This window comes from Diabrotica undecimpunctata, chromosome 5, assembly GCF_040954645.1.
Source record: "Diabrotica undecimpunctata isolate CICGRU chromosome 5, icDiaUnde3, whole genome shotgun sequence".
NCBI classification, from domain to species: Eukaryota; Metazoa; Arthropoda; class Insecta; order Coleoptera; family Chrysomelidae; genus Diabrotica; species Diabrotica undecimpunctata.
Genome location: NC_092807.1, coordinates 104,706,531 through 104,716,845, shown reverse-complemented (window position 1 = coordinate 104,716,845; position 10,315 = coordinate 104,706,531). Strand labels below are relative to the sequence as shown.

General features: G+C 31.2%; 1 protein-coding gene across 2 annotated transcripts in view; it reads left to right on the top strand.

Moving 5' to 3' along the window:
- Positions 1-7,920: 7,920 nt before the first annotated feature.
- The window catches only part of ETHR (ecdysis triggering hormone receptor), a 337,454-nt gene continuing 335,059 nt past the window's right edge, over positions 7,921-10,315 (top strand). For both annotated transcript variants that reach the window (XM_072532442.1, XM_072532441.1), the window contains exon 1: positions 7,921-8,207. The gene's annotated coding sequence lies outside the window, so the exon portion shown is untranslated. The remainder of the gene's footprint in view (positions 8,208-10,315) is intronic.

The window sequence follows — 10,315 nt, the reverse complement described above, 5'->3', positions numbered from 1 at the left end:
AAAATTAAAAAAAATATTAACAATATTAACAAAAATAAAATATACACAAAAAATATTGAAAATAAAAAAAATAATAAAAAAAATAAATAAATAAATAAAAACATACCCACTGGGCACTGGATGCATGGACACGAGACTGGATACCTACTACTAGAAAATTGTATACAAAATTGTATAAAATTAAAATTGTAAAAAAATATATGATTTTTGTAAGTTCACCAATTGTATATTGTAGAATTTTTACCGTAGTTATATTGTTTTTAAAATATTAATAATGTAAATTTTAAATATTAATAGATTTTATTTTAATCGTTGTCAAGAAGCAAAGTCAAACATGATTCTTCTTCTTTCAGTACCCTGTCCGATTATCGAACGTTGGCGATCATATTGGCAATAATAACTTTGTTTACGGCGGCTCTAAATAAATTACCGGTGGTATCTTAATACCATTCCCGGAGATTTCGGAGCCAGGATGTTCTTCGTCGGCCTGGGTCCCTCCTTCCGGCGATCTTACCTCGTATCATGAGGTGTAGAAGGTTATACCTCTCTGGATGTCTCATTACATGACAGAAATATTGTAACTTTCGAATTTTTATCGTTTTTGTTATTTCTGTGCTCTTTTTCATTCGATGTAAAACTATTTCACTTCTTATTCGATCAACCCAACTTAGTTGGGTTGATCGAATCACCACGAGACAATTAGAGCTTTAGAAAATACTCATAAGCGTGTCTTGACACTCACTCAGCAACAATTTATCGCAGCAATATCATTCGAATTAGTATTCGGCAAAACCGGTAGACGGCCTAAATATGTACATAACGAAATGAAACCACTATACAAGTTTGACTATTATTCGTTGAAATTAAAATAGAGAATACAAGTAGCCTTTACATAAGTCAGAGAAACGCCAAGACGATCAAAACACGTTAGAAAGAAAACATAAATAATGTCAAAACATGAAAATAACATATAAAACCCAATAAAAATGAGAACAACAAACGCATGTAGCAAAAATCAGAATGCTAAGATAGATGACTGGAGTAACAGAAAAAGATAAAATTAAATCGTTAAAACAATGTTAAAATAATCGCTGGGAATTGGCTGCAAGAAGCTCAAGACAAACAGAACTAGAAAAAATTAGGAGAAACCTGTGGCCTCCCCTAAGGGTTTGGTTGTCAACTCTGAGACAGTCCAACAATATACAAATTAAAGCAATTAAAAAATAAAGTAGTAGGAATATCGTAGATACATTAAAAAACTTTAACTTCCACAGTGACAGAAATGAAAGAAGTCAATAAAACTATCAACAAGATGACAAGTGGTCACAACATGCGATTACCTAACAGGTAAACGTCGGGGGTATGAAGTTTCTCTAATGCTGGCTTAAAAGAAAGACTTAAAACAACAAAATTATTGTAGTTAGTTTACTAGTGTGTTAGTGTAAATTTTTGTAAGAGCAAATTTTTGTGTTTTATTTGATTGAATCTTAGTTAACTGTGTTAGGTATTAGATAAAAAAGAATACTCAATACGGTAAGCTTTTAGAATTATGTCCCCTTGAGTAATATAAGATAAAACAAAAACTGGTATTTGGTCAATTATGATCATTATGTTCGTTATAATAAATACCAAATAAGTGTTAAAAATTTAAACACTTTGTGAACATTTATAGAGATTCCTTTCAAAGAACCAATCACTCCGAAATTGTTTTCAATTAAATTCTATTAAAAAAAATTCTTCGTATATTTTTACGACTTCTTAATAATTCGCACAAATAATGTGCTGATCCAAAGAGATGAAACGCTGGCAAAACAAATTAAAACAAGTATGTTTGTATTCCAAAAATGTTCCTAAAACACCCCAATAAAACTAATTTTTGAAATAAAGAAGCGCGATGCTGAAATAATATACACGTCTTTTAAGAAAACGAACGCAAAAATCATCTCCAATAAAATTTTATGGTTTATTTTTTCAAATTTTGGCCTTTATAGACCAATATGTTATATTGGTTTTTATGTTTGTTCATGAAACAAAGGATAATTCTTTGTTGATATTAAGGAAAATGAAAAATGTAGAAACCAAAAATCAACAGATTATTCGTGAGATAAAAATTTTCGACGAATTATAAATCAATATTTTAAATGTTCTTTGTTTATGTCTGTAGTATGTTGAAACTACTATTTTCTGGTTAAACATTTCTTTTTCGTTTTTTTAGTTTTTCGAAATACCTTAATTAATTCTGACATATTTTGTAAATTTCTATAGTTAACGGGAATTAATTATAATTTTAATTGAAAATACCTTTATTTTGACGTTTTGATTAGCACTTTCTCAAAAATCTTTACCAAAATACAGCACTGGGAATCGAAATGTCCAAATAAACGTATTTTCAATTACAATTGCTTTTAATTTCCGTTAATTAAATTAGATAAAAGAAATGCTATAAAACTAGTTTCAAAACCGTATTCTCTATTTTAGGTGGTTATTTTTTTTATTTTATTAATAACAGCATCAACCTCTTTGGGTTATTAGCTGTACACATAGATACTTAAATCTAAACAGTATTTTTGATTAATTATTAAGTTCACAGTTGGGTAAGAATGTCATATTTTACAATTTGTAAATAGGGTTTACAAAACATTAATAGTTACAGTTTGTTTAAAACATTAATATCTTTCAAGTAATTAAACATATTTGTAAATTGACAATGTGCTCCTAAGACTGCTTTTATATTGTTAGGGAGTGAGTGTTTTTGTCTTTCACTAATACATTTAACACACTCTATTAAGATACATTAATATCGCAGTTACATAAGTCATAAATAGGGCGATTTAATTTAAAGATTAGGTAGCTATGAGTTATTCTGCTATGACCTATACGTAAATGGGTTAGATTAACAAACAGCTGGCGATTTAAATTTATCTCGCACCAAGAATCGGTTGAGGGCTTTACGATGTGCATAGTTGATTGTGAAAACTTCCATTGGTTTTTCATTCATTTGTCACTTTTTTTAAGGAACGATTTGTAGTCGGAAATAAACACAGTCGGAAAGTTCACTAACACTGAAGAGGTACTGGGTATTGCTTCCCTGACATGAAAATCTGCTTGTTCGTTTCCTGTTCGGAACTCATATAAAGCGCACTTGCTTCTTCGCGTTGTTTAGCTAATGTAATTGTTATTTTATTAAAATACCTATGGGATTACTTGAATATAACTATTCTAACGTATGTATTACACTGAGAGAGTCGGTAATTATGACTGAATTTGAAATTTTTCGGGTACGTATGTAAATGAGGGCTTGCAGAATTGAGTATAGTTTTCCAAAGTAAATACTGCAACTGGAAAATAATTTAAACTGTAATTCAATGTTAGGAGTTATAACTGCTGATCCTACACCATCAACAGTTTTAAATGAATCTGTATAGATATGACAATGTTCTGGGAAAGAAGCAAGTATGTTGTAAAATGATTAAATAATTGTTGCATGGGGGGGCCTCAAGTTTATAGTATTTAGAAATAGTTAGATCTCATGTTGCAGAAGCAAAGATCCAGGGGAAAGGTGTGATAGTATTTGTCTAATCAGAAAATTTTGGAAATTAAATATTATGGAGAGAGAGATATCTTCTGATTCTCTCGTAAAAGGGAGGGTTTGCTCTTTTTTTTATTTACATGTTTCTTTGAAACGTTCAGCGATATTATGATGACAAGTACATTCTCTAAAATTTAAAGGTGGTTCCCAGGTTAAACATTGTAGACTTTTAATGGGGCTAGTTCAAAATGCTTCTGTAGCTATTCTTAGTGTTGTATTTTGTATGACTTCTAGTTAAGTAAAAAGAGTTTTCTTTGCAGATGAGTATATAACGGATCCATAATCGAGTTTTGATCGTACTAGTGATTTATAAATATAAATTAGACTTTTAAAATCTGAGCCCCAGTTACGATTGCACACTGTTCGCACTAAATTGAGACAAGATTGAGAAGATTAGGCGGTTATTCTTTTTATATAGTCTACCAACAACTGCAAGAGGCACTCTCAAAAATAGACAATCAGCTGGAAACAATAATGATAGGAAACCTGAAAGCACGGAGCTGGAAGAAGACAAAATAATCCAGTAATAGGAACTTCGGCTAAGAAGTGACAAATAATAATGGAAATAGACTTATAAACTTATGTACACAATTTGACTTGAAAGTCATGAATGGATTCTATTCCCACAAAAATAAACAAAATATAAACAGTCAGTTATATCCATTGCCAACTGTTGCCAGTTTGCTGCGCCTATTTGTCTACCATCTTCATCTACACGATCCCTCCATCTGAGTTTTGGTCTACCCCTAATTTTACTTCCCACATCAGTTATTAACTATATTATATTTAGACAGATATTTGAAGTAAACACAGAAGACACCTGAGTATATAGGGGTATAGCATGTGCATCATACCATTACTGAAATCTCAAGATCAAATTGCCTATAAGCAAGAAAACAATCAAATCTCAACCAAAAACTACGAAATAACTGAGACGGAAACAAAACTTTAATATTAACAGCCTTTACTATGGTCGCTACCAGACCCGCGGAGAGGTCCGGAGTCGACCAAAGACGTAATTTTTCCCAATTTTTTCTACAATGTAGCAGGATCAGTTAACAGGCGTAGCAACTGTGTGCAATGAGCACGCAATTTGGCAAAATCATGCGATTTTTCGAAAATTATAAACATCTTTGCTAATCAGAAAACTCGAAAAGCATCTCTATTGTAAATATTTTTACTAATATAAAAAATATATTCACAATTTAATAATTTTAGATTTCAAATGTTAATTATTATTCATTATTGTTAATTTTATTTGTATACTTATACTAGAATTTAAATAAAGATTTTCAAAATCCTAATATGTTTTTTGAATAAATTCGATCTTAATAAGAATAGCCCCTCCCTACACATACATACATGCCTTACATAGCGTAACGATTTTCATTTTTTTTTGCTCTTCACTTTTTACGGTGGTCCGCTCTTTATTTTTTACCGGAGTCCCCTCTTTACTTTTTACCATGGTCTGCTCTTCACTTTTTACTGGGGCCCGCTCATTCCTCTTATGCCAGTATACAAAAAAATATCAGAACAGACTAGACCAGAGACCTAATAGTGCATATGTAAACCACAACACATATATGCTTTGTGCCTATAGAGTAGAATTAAAAATGGCTTACCTCCCAAGAAGACGACGACAAAAACCATTACCGCAACCAATAAAGAAGTTTTAAATTAAAAGATATAAAAAACAAACAAAGGAACGGAAATGCGAGAAAGTGGAATTATTTCTAGGTAGAAGCAAGTCTTCTGAGGCTTGTAAATTCATCCAAAATCTAAGAAGAAAGGATATAAGTACCACAAAACGACCATAGAACCAATAGTAGTATATGCTGCAGAAAAATTTACATTAACAGCAAGAGAAAAAGAGCAATTGAAAGTTTTTAAGAGAAAGATTACAGAAAATCATTGGGCCAAAGAGGAAAAACGAACAGAATGCAAGACAATGAATAAATAACGAAAAACAAGAATGGATGGGTCAAGAAAACCTAGTTAGAGCAATAAATGCAGAAAGAATTAGATAGTATGAACACATAATGAGAAGAAAGAAGAGCAATCCGTTTAGAGTTATAACGGAATGTATACCACCGAGTAAAAGAACCAGAGGCAGACCTATACTGAAATAGAGACAACAAGTGAAAGAAGACTTAAGGACTATGGAAATTAAAAATATACAAAGAGCAATGATTCAGAGTGATAAATGGAGAAAAGTAGAGGAAACTACTTTTAGTTCAGCTTCTTCGAGAGCGTATAGCTTGTATATAATATATACGCCAAAGAACTACAAGAATCTAGATCTGAATATCTTCAACAAATACCTAAAAAATACCAAATCCATGGATCAGAAACTAACATCTAAGTCGACTTAAGTTCCAGACTTATGAAAATCATGAAAAAAAGAGCCTATAAATCAGAAGGAATCCCTGCTGAACTTTTAAAAAAATGCGCTTGTTACTATGCTCACAGAACTTTTTAATAGATACTTAAACGGAGATAATATACCTGAAAGCTAGAAAGAAAGGCTGGATTACACCGATCCATTAAAAAAGGGATAAGGCACACTGCAAGATCTAGCGCTGCATCTCAGTTACCAGCACCATCACTAGATTGTACGGAAAAGGTATAAAAATCCTAGTCGAAAATAAATGTAAGTCACTTGAGCTAGAACAGCCATCAGGACTTTGAGTTGGACCATCTAGCATCGACCACATTTACACTAAATAAAAAAAGAATAGCAAGGGATAGACCAACTCATCTCGTATTTTCGGACTTGACAAAAGCTAATTATACAATACTTTTTTGTAGAATATGGCAACTACTGAAAAGCTCTTCTATTAATATTACATTTGTAGCAATACAATTCTACAACAATTTCCGATCAAAAATAAAAATTAACAGTTGGTTTTCCGAGAATTTTAGGGTAAATAAGGCAAGGCTGCGGTCTATCTCCAACACTGTTCGAAACCTATCTAAATGAGGCACTAAAGAAATAGAGGAGATCATGTTCTGGAATGAATAGATCATAAAGTGATTAATATAAGAATTCGGGTGATTGGATCGACATGTTAATTTAACAAAAAACAAAATAAATGTGCATAGCAGGAGTTAAAAAACGTAAATTTAATTAATAAGGTGAAAAGGTAATTTCATCTTGTTCCAATTACATCTATTTCGGGACAACGATGAAATGAAATGGAAGCACTGAACCAGAAATTAAGAATTATAGAAGGAAAATGTAATAGGCGCACTCAACTGACTACTCTCACCATACTTTTATTCCTGCATATTGTTTCATTCAGGCATCTTGCGGCTGTTTGCTCTATTCACTTGATTTTCCACTTCTATTTCTAGATTTTCGTAGCTAGACGGTGTGATGCCTAGATATTTAAGCTTCTTAGTAGGTTTGAAAATCTTTTTTTAACTTAATTTTCAGGTTTTAAATTATTAGTCAGGTTTCTTTGTTTTCAAACCTTTGTTATTTTGTCAAGGGTTTTTAATTGCGGTATTTCAAGAATTTAAATTACAGTAACTCTCATAAATACTCACCACAATTTAAAAAAATACTAGGAAGGTACCAAAATGAATTTTGAGCACTAGTATCGACGATAAATCCTTGGAATACATACTTGAAAACAAATTCTGGAAGAGTCTTGGCCATATAAGATGTAATATTTATTTACTTTAAAAGCGATTTCGACAAATTAAAGAGGGTCAAGATGATTTGATGAAAGCTTTAAAGGAACTACAGATATCAAAGAAACTAAGAAAACTAACAGAAACGAATAATACATGATCATATTAACTGCAAAACAAAAAAGTTACGAGACGGACACCATTCTAACGAAGAAGCAAAGACAGAGCGAGTACAGGGTGGTGGGACATGAAAATCATGAATACAGAAGAATGGAAAGAAAAATGCAGAAATATTAAGGAATGGAGACATATAACGAAGTCAGCCCGGAAAAACAAATTGTAATCTTAATAGAGAGAAAGCGTAGGTCATAATCCGAAGAGATTGAAAGACGAAGATGATCATGGTCAAATGGGCTCATTGTTCATTACAATATTTAACGTTTTGCTAAGAAAAAAAGTTGAAAAAAGTTGGCATTTGCCTACCTTTATAGATAATAAAAAATACTTAATTACAATTTTTTTAAGTCGAGGGTGAAAAAAAAATAAAAAAAATGTATGTAACATAATGAAGTTCAGAAAAGTTTTCTCACAATTTTCAAAACTCACTATAGCGCAGTTGTCTTACATTGGCAACACCGCAGCTGACAGCTTTACCATGAGGACGCCAGTCTGTTTTCACTGCCCGTAATGTTCACACAAACTTTCATAAAAGCGGTCCCATTGAACTTTTCGCGCCGACTTCCTTGTTATATCATAAGAATGTCACAAATATGTCATCAAATTTAGTCGTAATTTTCATTTTAAGGACACTTTAAAAAAACTGTTACTTTAAAAAAAAAACATTTCGTGCGATTTTTTTGTGAAAAAATAAACAATTGAATTTTGATTGACTATAGACTGAGTGATTTAGGGGAAAAATGTTGGAAATGTTGGAAATGAATCAATGCTAATTTATTCTTCGTTTTAATTTTGGAAAAACATAGTAAGTCATTAAATTTAATGGTTAAGAAATTATTCTAACAATATTTTAATAAACTTTTTTAAATGCAATGATTAATAAGTGGATTAACAAATGCGATTATCATCATGTAAAAAAGTAAATTTTTAAGCCAAATATATTTTTTTTTTGAAAAAAGTCAAAATCGGTAATTTAAAGTTACCAAGTAACTATAGAGGGAGGTTGTATGTAAAAGATGTAAACAATTAAAAATTAAAACTACAAAATTTCCAATTTTTTACAGGATTTAAGTGTCTAACAAATTTATTTTTAACGATAACCAGTTAAAAATAATTATCAGGATTATTTTTGTGATAAACGTTAATTACAATTGTGCACACACTTTATTTAAATTCTAATAGATACAGTAGATAAGGGTGTATCTGTGAAAAAAAAAACTACGAAATTTTGATGTGAGAGGTAGCATTCGGATTTTTGCAGAAATAGTTAGGTAATAACTTTAGTAATCATAATTGACTTATCCTCCCTGTCAAATAAGTCGGGCACATTAATAAAAAATTAAAATATTTAAAAATTACTAAAATCATCGATTTTTTTTCTACTTTCCTTGCTTATAACTTTAAAACAGTTAATTTTGGTGCAAAGTCGTAAGGCAAAAGAATATCGACAATTGAATTTTCTATTAGATACGGCTGGTTTAAAATGTTTTAATTTTTTAATCTATCTGCTAAATAACAATAAATACAAAAAAGACAGGAAACAAGCCTTGTCTTATTCAATATTTTTCAACCACTTAGATTGTACTTAGGACCTTCATCATTCGTAGAGAAAATCTTTATCACATAATAAAACACCCTCTAAATTTCATTTAAATCAATTTAATAGATCATAATAATTTTGCAATCAATATGAAAGAAAATTTTTTTTTTATTCTTGCACAACAAAACTAGTCCATATAGGAGTTTGCCAATTTTTTTGCTTATAAAAACGTACTTAACCTATCTAACTAACTAACTAACTCTGATTGTATCCTTATTACTTTTTTAGAAATAAGTACAGAATTTTTTAAATTACCTATGAAAATTTTGCAGATTACTTTGATGTAGAGCAATGTCAATTATGCCCAGTCACTGTTTTATTTTTTGTAAAATGTAGCCTTATTTCCTAAAAGCACATAATCGAAACAAAATCGGCTGCAATGCCATTGCTGCTGAGACCATTGACAAAAAGCTAATCTGCGATGGTAATTATCGAAGTCTTAATGTAACTGTATGTGGTAGGGATGCATTTTAGTTTTACAAAGGATTTTGCCACCGAAGTTTGACTAATGTCATGTTTACCTGAAATTTCACGAGTAGATATTGCTATTGGGATCCTCAGTAGTAGGGGAGAGGGGGGCAAGTTGTTACACGGGCAAGTTGTTACACAATTAATTTAAAACGCAGCAAGTATCATGAGTTGCCGATATTTTATGGAAAGTTGGGTCAACCGACCCGTCATCTGTGAACGGATATTGATACTCAAGTCAGACATCCATCATAGTGTTATTGCTTGGAATGTGGTTTCGGGTCTAAAACTGTACCGTTGTCAGGTGGCTTTTGTTTTTATTTGTGAGAAATTGGTAAGTAGTATAAATATGTGTATTATATAGTTTTGAAGCGTATATATTTCTCGTTATTGGCATGCTATTGTTAGTAATTGATTCTCAATATTTACCAAAAAACGTTGACTTAACCTCATTTCGTACACGTGGGGCCAGTTGTTACAATAATCTGGGGCCAGGTTGTTACTGTAACAACTTGCCCCGAACACGTTAATGTAAGAATATATCGAAATCTCTACAATGGTTACAATATGGTTACCATAATTTATGATTTCACTAAAAATCCAATATTATGATCAGACATATTTTGTAGATAGTAATTTGTTTGTAATGAATAGCATACCTACCTACATTTATTTTTGCAAAGCATGTTAGAAACACAGATTAGGTTTTATTAAATTTTTCTATCATGAAATTGTTTTGGTTGTTTTCAGATAGCTTAACATGGTACGAACGTATACCAAGAAAACCACAAGGGGTATTATTCCAACCGAACAATTTGAAAGGGCGGCGCAATCGGTTTTACAAG